Source organism: Macaca mulatta, chromosome X (assembly GCF_049350105.2).
Source record: "Macaca mulatta isolate MMU2019108-1 chromosome X, T2T-MMU8v2.0, whole genome shotgun sequence".
Classification (NCBI taxonomy): Eukaryota; Metazoa; Chordata; class Mammalia; order Primates; family Cercopithecidae; genus Macaca; species Macaca mulatta.
This window is the reverse complement of record NC_133426.1, coordinates 27591985-27605511: the sequence shown is the minus strand read 5'-3', so window position 1 is coordinate 27605511 and position 13527 is coordinate 27591985.

Sequence of the window (13527 nt, the reverse complement as noted above, 5' to 3'; positions counted from 1 at the left end):
TATGCCTATCTTTTATTGGTCATGACCATCACATCCCTTAGATTTGTAAATATGTTTTTCCTCTTTTTAAAAATGACAGTAATAGGAAAATGGTTATAAATATGTTTTCTGTAAAATTTAAAAAATAATAAATCAAGTGCTTATAAATCATTTACATATCTCAGTGTGTTTTGATGAAAGGATAATGGAATTTCAAAGTATCCTAATATGCACCTGGGGAGGGCAGTGTCAGAAAGTATGTAAAATTTCACAATTTAAAGTGGTAGCATTGCTAATATTAAACTTCTAAAAATCCCAAAAGGAGTAAGGAATGTGAATTGTTATGGCATAAAAGATAAAAAGTCTTCTGCCTCTCGTGCTGATTAGTCTATTTAATAGAAGAAAAGACTTGCAATGATGGTACAGCACACTATTGAAGTGTTATAATATGGGTCTAAAGGTTACTAATATAATGCTATGGATAAGAAAATATGTATAAAATTACAAAAGAAAACTACATTTCTACCAGAAAATATGTGGAACGACTAGTAAAACAGAGTCAGTAAAGGAATACTGAAATACATAAGACAAACTGAATCATATGTGCGAGGAAGACTGCTACAAAGGGTGGAAATTAATGCAAGGATGTTCCTTGATTAGAGAGGATTGACAGGGAAGAGTAGAAAGCCTTGCATAAAACAGTAAGGTGATTATTTGGCATAGTGTAGTAGAAGCTGAGTATTGAATACATGTTCTTCCTTGTTGAGACCTCATCTCCTCCAACTTGAGCTAGGGAATGAGGAAACAGAAGTATTTGCTCCCTTATGATTTCAGGTATTTTGTCGCTTTTTTAAAAAAAGAACAGCACCTTCCCATAAGAATAATTACCTTCATACTCCACCCTGTTCCATAACCTATCACTGCTCTAGAAATGGGGAATGATAACCAGGTATCTTATAGAGAGACAGAAGATTAATTCAAGATCCTAAAATAACAAATATTGAGATGGATAGTAGAAACGGTAAGAAAAGAGGAGATAATTAGATGTTCCAAAAATACGTCCAACAGAAATTTCAGAAAGAGGAATAAGTCAGCAATAATAAAATAACGTCTGATCAAAATGAAGAAAGTCATGAATCCTTAGTTGGAAAGGGCCCATTCTATATATGAGCCCTGTTTACCTCCATCCTATCAATGAGAACTGTGAAATAATGTGGAAAAGTACACTTGGGAAGTTCTTATGGCCTAGGTCTGGGAATGGAATGTATGTTTCCACTTACATCTCTACTGTCACGTGGTCATACATCACTGAAAGGGAGGCTATGAAATAAAGATGAACTCTGTGTTCAGAAAAAGAAAATTTAGTTTTGGTAAACCATTGGCAGTTCCTCCCATATTCTGTACTTGAGACTACTAAATATCCATTTGGACTCTTCTGTTTTAATAGGAGGAATACTTTTGCCCATTTATCTCTGTGTCCCTTGGCTCTAACCTCAGGAAGATCTTGCAAACCCATTATCCTACTTGGCCAAATCTGAAACGGATGTTGGGGCACCGGGGATTATACCAATAACCATACACTTTACACATACACTGAATAATTATACCTAAAACATTTACCATACCAAGTCCTTACTCAGTCACTTTGTTTATTCACATATTTTTTGCTTGCTTGTTTACAGCTTCTTTACCTCCATCCCATCAGTGATTGAAAAATATTAGATAATGATATAAAAGGATATTCAGAATATCTTTGCGGTGGATAAATGCCTAATATGATCCTGTGGTAGGCAGCCTCTGAGACAGCCCTAAATGATATCCTCTTCCTGGCATTCATGCCTTTGAATGTGAGTAAGGTTTACTGACTCACTTCTAGTGAATAGAACGTGGCAGAGGTGATGACTTGAGAGACTAGGTTACAAAAAGACTGCAACATAGATATTTTGCCCTCTTTCACTCACCTCTTTGCTCTGATGGAAGTCAGCTGCCACGTTGTGAGCTGCCCTATGGGGTGGTCTACTTAACAAGGAACTATTGTCTCTAACCGTCAGCTAGTAAGGACCAAAGGCCTGCCAACACCCACATGAGTGACCCTGGGAGCAGTTCCTTCCCCACTTGAGCCTTGAGATGACTGCAGCCCTGGCTGACACCTTAATGGCAGCCTCATGGGATACTCTGAGTTAGATAACTTGACTCATAAAAATGTAAAATTAAGATTCAAATGTTTGTTGTTTTAGGCAACTAAGTTTTGGGTTAATGTGTTATGCAGCTATTGATAACTAACTCAGACCCTCTTTGAGTAAAATTTTACAAAATAGGTGTGCTCTTATATCCTTAAATTATGTTTCATGAAAAGGTTCAAGAAGTTGTCAGCGCTGCTTATCTTCAACAATAGAGTATGGATAATTGGGGAATTAATTTTACTTTACACTTCATATTGTTCTCCACTTTTTGGATATTTTACCATGAAAGTGGATTACTTTTTAATCATTATATAAAATAACTAGTTAAAGGTAACCTTTGTTTTAATGAGGAAATAATAACTAACATCACATGCTTTTTAGAAAAAAATTAGGACACTATATATTAAAACCTATGGAGTGTGCTCTAAATCACATTCAGAGGAAATTTTAAAGAACTGAACAGATTTGAACTATAAAAGAAAAATTAAATATAAAGAACACAGCTTTCTGTTTAAGAAGAAACAAAAGAAATAAAACTTGGATGAATTGAAATAAAGCATTAATAAATATAACTGCAGAAATTAATGACGTAGAAAATAAACTGTCTGGAAAAAAAAAACACAAACCAGTAATCTTGACCAGTAAAACCAAAATCTACTACTGAGAAAATACTGATAAGATATATAAAATATCGACAAATACAAACAAGAAAAAAGAGATAAGGCACAAATTTACACCAAGAATGAAAAAACTCAAATGATTACAGATTAGAAGTATTCCCGTTAACATTAAGAACCAACAAGGATGTGTGCCAGCACTGCTACCATTTGACACTGCTTAGGAAATCCCAGTAAAAATAGGAAGCAATAAGGGAGAAATAATAGTATAAATATTGCAAGAGGAGAAATAAAAGCGTAACTGATTAGAGATTATATGATAGCACATATAGACAATTTGAGATCACACAGTTAATAAATGATTAAAACTAATATGAGAGCTTAACAATGACCATTTACAGAAAGCTCACATGTGATTCCTACATTTAAGAACAATTCCTTATTGTCTTTGCTCTTTAACTGTCTCTAAAATAGCAATTGCCCTGACGTGGTTTCTGATTCCAGTGGACAATTCCAGCCTTTAATGATGATCCTATTAGACCCATTCTGTCCTTTAACAGATATCTGTACTCACTTAGAAATCGAGGGAACTATTTTGCTGAACTTTTTCTTTATATATTACTCTGGACTGTATTGGAATGGTCATTTTCTTATCTCAGGGCATGTAATACTCATTACAGAGATTTCTTAGGTTGTACTCCACTATGTTTGAGAGCCAGTGTTAATCTTACTGTGTTTCTAAGAGTACGAGAGCACTGCTATCTACTATGGTACTCTGCAGAAGGCTTCTTTCCTGATGACTCTGGGAAGGGCCTGGATTTGTGTATCGCTGGAGTTGTGAGCACTCTCTCAATGTACATGTGTCTGCATAATTAACAGACAGCTCTTTAAACATTTTGGTGGGAAGTTCTAATTACATAATGAATTCTAAACGAAGCTGATTTGATATGCACGTGGATACCATATAATGTCTGTTACCTAAATCAGGCAGAGACACCTCCCCTGTCTCCAGTGAAGTGAGGTTTTAATGCACTTAAAATCAATTTTTAAGCTACATCTGTATTTCAAATAAAATGTCCTTAAGGTGATGGCCAAGGCAAATTGTTTTGTTTTTAGAGACAGGGTCTTATGCTGTTGCCCAGGCTGGAGTGCAGTGGTGCAATCTTGGCTCACTGCAGCCTCAACCTCCTGGGCTCAAGCAATCCTCCCATCTCAGCCCCCCGAGTAGCTGGGACCACAGGCACACACTACCACTCCTGGTTAATTTTTGTGTATATATATATATATATATATATATATATACTTTTTTTTTTTTGTAGAGATGGGGGTCTTGCTATGTTGCCCAGGCTTGTCTTGAACTCCTGAGCTCAAGAGACCCACCTGCCTTGGCCTCCCAAAGTGCTGGGATTACAGATGTGAGCCACCATGCCCAGCCTGGCAAATTCTTTTAGTTACAACTTTATTTTGAAAATTGTGAATTCCTTGAGAATATTATATTTTCCTAGGAAGTCCGTTTTCTCACTTTCTAAGAAAATTATGTCCAATTTTATCCTCTCTTTTCAAACTTTTTTTCAAGAAAATTCTTTCCCCCACAAAAGTCTAAGCCAATGGTCTTATCTCACATTTTACTAGACAGAAAGTCAAAGCAATAACATCAGTATCCTAACACCCATCTTCCCACCACCAAACCTGTCGACTCACTTGACTGAATTTACTTTGTCTGGCTTGGTCCTAGAAAAGGCCATTATTCCACTAGTTTCTAGATCATATATCCTTCTCAAGAGCTGGAATCCTGGAGTTTTCCACTCCTTCCTACATTGATTTCTCTCTCACATTCAGATATTTACTACCAACAATTTTTTTCTAATATATTTCTTCTAAAAACTTCCCTAATTCTACATCTTGTTCCAGCTGTAACTCCATTTTTCTTTCTTTCTACACAGCAAAACTTCTTGAAAGATTTGCCTACACTCGCCATTTTTACTTCCTCTCCTATATACCCTTCAACCAACTCACATCTGACTTTCACTCAATCTCTATGCTAAAAATGTTGACAACATTTTACAAACTGCAAAAATATATATGTTTTGTGGTAAATGATCAGTGTTTAAAAAAAAGCAGTGATGTGTGAATATTTTCTAAGTCCTTATTTACTAAGTACTTTACAATTTTCTTTGGTGATAAGTCTCCCTTTAAGGAAATTTCTTTTAGGAATTTACTAAACATTGTCCTTTAAAATTTTCATCTTTATTTCAATTTACAGCTTTTATTTGACTTTTTTTAGAAGCAGCTTACCAGAAGCACATCATTGAACAAAACAGTCAGAGGGATAAAAGGAAGAACATTTTCAAAAGGTCACAAATAATGAAAATTACTCAGCATGAATCACAAAATAAGTAGAGATTTCAAAAACCAAAGAAACTGAATTATTTCTACTCATAAGATAAACTACTAGAATCATGATAGCTACTATAGTTAGGGAGTTTTTCCATGGATATTTTTTGCATGTAATAATTTCTTACTATTTTGAAATAATTTTAGATTTCCAAAGATTTTTCCCACATATCCCTCACCCAGTTTCCTCTAAACTTTACATCTGACATTGCCATTGTATATTTATTAAAACTAAGAAACCACCGCCAGTTCATTACCATTAACTAAACTACAGACTTTATTCAGAGTTTACCACTTTGTCAACTAATGCCCTTTCTGTATTCCAGGATCCCATCCAGGCTACCACGTTGCATTTAGCCATCATGCCTCATTAGACTCCTCTGATCTGTGATAATTTTTCAGCCTGTCCTTGTTTCTTGTAACCTTAAAAGTCTTAAGGATTACTAGCCAGGTATTTGTAGAATGTTCCTCAATTTGGAGTTGTTTTGTACTTTCCTCATGGCTAGACTGAAGCTATGGTTTTTGCAAAAGAATAATCATAGAGGTTAATGTCCTTATCTTTATATCATATTGGAGGCATATGATATCAACGTGACTTATCACTGGTGACGTGAACTTCTATCACTTGGTTAAGTGGTGTTCATCACATTTCTTTACATAAAATGACTACTATTTCCTCTTTTTATACTCAGCGCTTTAGATGCAACACACTAAATTCAGCCCACATTCAAACGGGGAGGGGAATCAATCTCCGTCTCCCGAAGAAGGGAATATCTACTGTTATTTCGGATTATTCTGTGGAGGGAGATTTGTCCCTTCTCCCTTATTTATTTATTTATTTATTATCAGTATGGACTCATGAATATTTTATACTTTGGGTTGTAGTCTAATGCCACATTATTTGGGATTTTTTGGTCAAATTATTACAGCTTTGGCCACTGAGAACTCTTTCAGTTGGTTTATGTGTCCTTTTGATAGACTCTCATCCCTTTGTTTTATGAGAACTTTCTGACTCTCTAGCACTACAAGATGCTCCACGTTCCTCTTGTATATTCACTGCCCCAGCTTTAAAATCAGCCATTTTTCTGAGGATTCCTGGTTCTTTTTATTGAAGAATGGGGTTAGAAATCAAGATCTGGGTGCTGGGTGTGATCATTGCTGCTGAAGTGTCATTGCTCCCAGAGTCTCTCCGTAGAGAGAGCAAGAAAATGTATGTATGTACTCTAACCCATGTATATACACATTTCTTTAATTATTTCTGCATCTGTCCATCTCTCTTTCTCTCTGTTTCTCTCTCTCTCTCTCCATATATATATATGTGTGTGTGTGTGTGTGTGTGTGTGTGTGTGTGTGTATATATATACTAGGGCAAGAACCCCGGGATACAGAAAGCCCTCTGTCCTTGCAATAAGGCAGAGGGTCTAATTGAGCTGATAATACAAGCCATCTGCAGATGGCAAAACTGAAAGAGCACACTGTAACACACACCCACTGGGGCTTCGGGAGCTGTAAACACTCAACCCTAGATGCCGCTGTGGGGTCAGAGCCCAAAAACACTCCCCACGACCTGCCCTTCTGCATGCTCCCCCTAGGGGGTTGAGCAATGGGACACCAAAGAAGCAAGCCACACCCCTGTTACATACCCAGAGAGGCGGATAAGGGAAATCTCCTCCCATTTCATATATAAAGCTAATTGTGAGTTCATAGTGATGTCTCTAACTCTAATTTGGTACTACAGAGTTCATTTCACCTTTATTTCTTGTTTATCTATAATCTCCCTCTCTGACAGTGAGAAACCTGGTTCTCAACATGCATCATGAATTTACTTATTTATTCAACCCTAGACATACGTGCAGGTTGAGAATTAGTAACCACAATCCCAGTGAAAAATAAATTCAGCAACTAGAGTTCAGTTTTTATGGACCATTCCTTTTGTCTTTAGCTTTCAGTTTCCTTCAAAACACCATGCAGCAAAGTTATTTATGCTAACTTCTTTTCCCCCACCTGCTTCAGCGAGGTTATGTCAAACACTGTAATAAAGGCAGATTTAGTTGTCATAATCTATATTCCATCCTGAGATCCCCTGATATCCTGCTGATTTTTTTTACTATGCATACATTAAAATGTACTCTTTTTTGACGTACGGTTCTATGAGTTTTGACAAATGCATTGAATCATATATCCACTCAGTGTTTTCAGTAACATACAGATCAGTTCCATCATCCTAAAATCCTACAGATTTTTGTTGAGGGGGGACTATGAGAAAGCACTTGGAACAAAATCTTTTTTCCTTTAAATATTTGGTTTTATGTGATGATGTTAAGGTCAGTTTATTTCCATATTTCCAAAAACATGTTTAAAACTTTTACAAATATCCTTACTCACCAAGAGTTCCTAATTACAGACTTTAAAAAATATTTATAGGTGTGATTATTAATTGTCAATTATAAGTCTTAACAGAGTAACATTGAAGGCCCAAATACTGTGTCTTACTTTGTAACTCTCACTGCAAAAAAGAGGAGCTTGTCTATAGGATGCAAGCTCTTAATGGTTACCTATCATGAATCTCAGTCCCTCACAGTGTTTGTCATACCACTATCTAGCAAAGAAATATATATTCAGTGTTCCATTAAGACATGAGATCTAAATTTGAAAATTCAACCCTCTCATTTTACTGTTGAGATTAAAATTGAGAAAATTTAAGATAGTGAAGTTCCTAGAAGTCAATCACAGGATGGCTAAGATTCAGTCTATTGTGAATTTATTGCATTATGCTTTTGGCTCACAACATGGGAAAATAAGCACTGCTGACAGTCACTGTTGGACTTTGACAAATCTTCAAAATTGTTTTGGCCTACCATTTAGCAATTATGCTCCATTATACATATTTTTCATCTCTATTCTTTTCCACACCTGTCTCCTTAAGAAATGGCTGCCAGAAGATTTCTTTTTAAAAGTATAGTTTGGCATCTCTCACAACTTTATGCAGATAAATCCTGTGCATAATTAAGAGACAATTACAATATTTCATAAAGGTCATGAAAACCTACACAGAACTGTCCTATAGACAACCCACATTGGATGAAAATAATTGGTGTTGAAAAATTAAAGCTAAAGGGGCAGCTTCACCTGCTTATTGAACTGACGGAATTGTTAGTTTTGCCCAGTATCTCATAGCTGTCTGGTGGTTGTATTCTGTTGCTCTCTTCTATGTGCTAATAGGAAACATATGTGCATAAATTAAAACCATAACAATTACTTCATTTTCTAGAACCTAAAAAGCATATCTCAGAGATATTGCACGTTCAGTTCCACACTACTGCAATAAAGTGAATATCACAATTAAGTGAATCACACCATTTTTTGTTTCCCAGTGCATATACAAGTTATGTTTATACTATACTGTAGTCTATTAACCGGGCAATAGCATTATGTCTTAAAAATAATGTACATACCTTAACTAACAGTATTTATTAATAAAAATGCCAATGATCATCTGAGCCCTCAGAAAGTCATAATCTTTTTGGTGGTGGATGGTCTTGCTTTGATGTTGATGACTGCTGACTGATCAGGATGGTGGTTGCTGAAGATGGGAATGACTGTGGCAATTTCTTAAAATAAGACAACGATGAAGTTTGCCACATGAATTGAATCTTCCTTTCCCAGAATATAGTGCTTTCAAAAAATGTGATGCTGTTTGATAGTATTTTACCCACAGTAGAACTTCTTTCAAAACAGGCATCAATCTTAAACCCTGGCACTGCTTTATCTGCTAAGTTTATGGAATATTCTGGATCCTTTATGGTCAATACAACAATGTTCACAATGTCTTCACCAGGAGTAGATTCTGCCTCAAGAAACCACTTTCTTTGTTCATCCATAAGAAGTAATTCCCCATCCATTCAAGTTTTATCAAGAGACTGCAACAATATAGTCACATACACAGGCCCCACAATTAATTCTAGTTGTCTTGCTATTTCCACTACATCTGCAGTGACTTCTTCTACTGAAGTGTCGAACTCCTCATAGTCATCCATGAAGACTGGAATCATCTTCTTCTAAACTCCTGTTAACATTGTGATTCTGACTACCTTCCATGAATCATGAATGTTCTTAATGGCATCTGGAGTGGCAAATCCTTCCCAGAATAATTTCAATGTACTTTGCTCAGATCCATCAGAGAAATCTGCATCTATGGAACCTATAGCCTCATGAGGCTTATTTCTCAAATAACAAGACTTGAAAGTTGAAATGGCTCCTTGATATAGGGGCTGCAGAATGGATGTTGTGTTAGTAAGCATGAAAACATTAATCTCCTTGCACTTCCCTCTCAGAGCTCTTGAGTGACCAGGTACATTGTCAATTATCAGTTTTATTTTGAAAGGAATCTTTTTTCCCTGAGCAGTAGGTCTCAACAGTGAGATAAAATTATGAGTAAACCATGTTGTAAACAGGTGTGCTGTCATCCAGGCTTTGTCATTCCGTTAACAGACCACAGGCAGAGTAGATTTATCATAATTACTAAGGGACCTAGGAATTTTGGAATAGTTAATAAGCATTAGCTTTAACTTAAAGCCACTAGTTGCCTCAGCCTTTGATAAGAGATACAGCCTGTCCTTTGAAGCTTTGAGGCCAGGCATTGACTTCCATTATCTATCTATGGAAGCAAGCCCTAGATGGCATCTTTTAACAATACAAGGCTATTTTGTTTACATTGAAATCTGTTTAGGCATGGATGCAGCTGGAAACCATCATTCTTAGCAAACTATCACAAGAACAGAAAACCAAACACCGCATGTCACTCGTAGGTGGGAACTGAACAATGAGATCACTTGGACTCAGGAAGGGGAACATCACACACCGGGGCCTATCATGGGGAGGGGGGAGGGGGGAGGGATTGCATTGGGAGTTATACCTGATGTAAATGACGAGTTGATGGGTGCAGCACACCAACATGGCACAAGTATACATATGTAACAAACCTGCATGTTATGCACATGTACCCTACAACTTAAAGTATTATAATAATAAATAAATTAAAAAAAAAAAAGAAATCTGTTTAGGCTAGTCACTTCCATCAATGGTTAATATGGTTTGGATGTTTCTCCCCTACAAATCTGATATTGAAATGTAATCCTCAGTGTTGGAGGTGAGGCCTGGGGGGAGGTATTTGGGTCATGAAGGAAGATGCTTCATGAATGATGGCTTAGTGACATCCCACTGGAGATGAGCGAGTTTTCACTGTGAGTTCACATGATATCTGGTTGTTTAAACATGTGTGACACCTCTCCCCTCTGTCTCTTGCTCCTGCTCTTGCCATGTGACAACCTGCTCCCACTTCACCTTCTTCCATGAGTAAAAGTTTCCTGAGGCCTCACCATAAACCCAGCAGATGCTGGCATCATGCTTGTACAGCCTATAGACTCATGAACCAATTAAACGTCCTTTCTTTATAAATTATCCAGCCTCAGGTATTTCTTTATAGTGACATAATGGACTAACACAGAAAATTGTACTGAGGGCGTGGGGGCTCATGCCTGTAATCCCAGCACTTTGGGAGACTGAGGCAGGCAGATCAGGAGTTCGAGATCAGCCTGGGCAACATGGTGAAACCCCATCTTTACTAAAAATAGAAAAATTAGCTGGGCATGTGGCACATACCCGTAATCCCAGCTACTTGGGAGACTGAAGCAGGAGAATCACTTGAACCTGAGAGGTGGAGGTTGCAGTGAGCCGAGATTGCGCCACTGCACTCCAGCCTAGGCGACAGAGTCTTAAAAAAAAAAAAAAAAAGAAAGAAAGAAAGAAAAAGGAAAATAAAAGAGAGAAAATTGCACTGAGAAATGGGACATTGCTACAAAGATACCGGAAAATGTGGAAGTGGTTTTGGAACTGGGTAATAGGCAGAGGCTGGAAGAGTTTGGAGGGCTCAGAAGAAGGCAGGAAGATGAGGGAAAGTTTGGAACTTGTTAAAGACTGGTTGGGTGGTTGTAACCAAAATGCTGATAGAAATATGGACAGTGAAGGCCATACTGATGAGGTCTAGGTTGGGAATGTGGAAGTTATTGAGAACTGCAGTAAAGGTAAATCCTGTTACACCCTAGCAGAGAACTTGGCTGCATTATGTTCATGTCCTAGAGATCTGTGGAAGTTTGAACTTAAGAGGGATGACTTACCATATCTGGCAGAAGAAATTTCTAAGCAGCAAGGTGTTCAAGAAGCCTGTTAGAAGACTAGATGCTTCTAAAAAGCTAAATCAGGAGCAAAGGAATGACTTAACATTGGAACTTGTATTTAAAAGGGAAGCAGAGCATAAAATTTAAGAAAACTCACAGCCTGGCCCCTTGGTAAAGAATCCAGGCAGGCTGCAGAGCAACCACTTCCTAGACACAGTAGCATAACTAAAAGGCAGCCAAGTACTAATATCGAAGACAGTGGTAAAAAGGCCTTGAAGGCATTTCAGAAGTTTTTAAGACAGCCTCTCTCATCACAGGCCCAGAGGCCTAGGAGGAAAGGGTTGTTTCAGGTACCAGTCCCAGTGTGTTACTACCCTATTCAGCCTCAGGAAACTGCTCCTCACATCTTGGCTGCTCTGGCTCCAGCCTTGGCTCAAAGCGGCTCAGGCACAGCTCAGGCCACAACTCTGGATGGTGCAAGCCATAAGCCTTGGCAGTGTCTATGTGGTGTCAAGTCGGTGCATGGAATGCAAGAGTGAAGGAGGTTTGGAAGCTTTCCCCTAGATGTCAGAGGATGTATGAAGAAGCCTAGGTGCCAGTAAGAAGCCTTCCACGGAGGCAGAACCCTCACAGGGAGACTACTAGGAAAGTGCAGAGAGGAAATGTGGGGTTGGAGTCCCCACAAAGAGTTCTCCCCACCAGTGCACTGCCTAGTGAAGCTGTGAAAAGGGGGCTGCTGCCCTCCAGACTCCAGAATGGTATAGCCATGGACAGGTTGCATCCTGAGCCTGGAAAAGTTACAGGCACTCAACTCCAACCCGTGATAGCAGTCACAGGGGCTTCAACCTGCAAAGCCACAGGGATAGGGCTGCCCAAGGCCTTAGGAACCCAACCCTTGCCCCAGTATGCCCTGGATATGGGACATGGAGTCAAGGAGATTATTTTGGAGCTTTAAGATTTAATGCCGACCCTGCTGGGTTTCAGACTTGCATGGAGCCTATAGCCTTTTTCTTTTGGCCAATTTCTTGCTTTCAGAATGATAATGTTTATCCAATGCCTGTACCACCATTGTATCTTGTGAGTAAATAACTTGTTTTGACTTTATAGGCTCGTAGGTGGAAGATGAGTCTCAGATGAAACTTAAGACTTTGAACTTGATGCTGGAATGAGTTAAGACTTTTGGAGACTATTGGCAGGGCGTAATGGCATCTTTCAATGTGAGAAGAACATGAGATTTAGGGGGCAAGAGGTGAAATTACATGATTTGAAGATTTATCTCCTCTAACTCTTATTTTGAAATGCAATCCTCAATGTTGGAGGTGGAGCTTGGGGGTGGTGTTTGGATCATGGGGGAAGATCACTCATGAATGGTTTAGCACTGTCTCCTTGGTGATGAGTGAGTTTTCACTCTGAGTTCGCATGAGATCTGGTTGTTCTGGTTGTTTAAAAGCATGTTCCCCCCACCCCTGCCACCTTATTCCCCTTTTTTGCCGTGTGATGTGTCTTCTCTGGCTTCACCTTCTGACACGGGTAAAAGCTCCATGAGGCCTCACCAGGAGCTGAGCAGATGCCAGTGCCATGCTCTTACAGCCTGCAGAGCCATGAGCTAATAAAACCTTTCTTTACAAATTACCCATCCTCACATACTTCTTTATAGCAATGTAACATACAAACACAATGGTTTTAGTTATATTTTCTGGATAATTTGCTGCAGCACTTGTTGCTTTACCTTGAACTTTTATGTTATAGAGATGCCTTCTTTCCTTACACATAATGAACCAACCTCTGCTAGCTTCATGATTTTCTTCTGCAGCTTGCTCACCTCTCAGCCTTCATAGAACTGAAGAAAGTTAAGGCCTGCCTGACTCTGGATTAGGTTTTGGCTTAAGGGAATGTTGTGGTTGGTTTGATCTATGCAGATCACTCAAACTTTCTGCATATCAGCAATAAGGCTGTTTCAGTTTCTTATCATTTATGTGCTCACTGGAGTAGCACTTTTAATTTCCTTCAGAAACTTTTCCTTTTCATTTACAACTTAGTCAACTATTTGGCACAAGATGCCTAGCTTTTGACCTATCTCAGCTTTTTTGATGCTTTCCTCACTAAGCTTAATCATTTCTAGCATTTGATTTAAAGTGAGAAACGTGTGACTCTTCCTTTCACTTGAACACTTGGAGG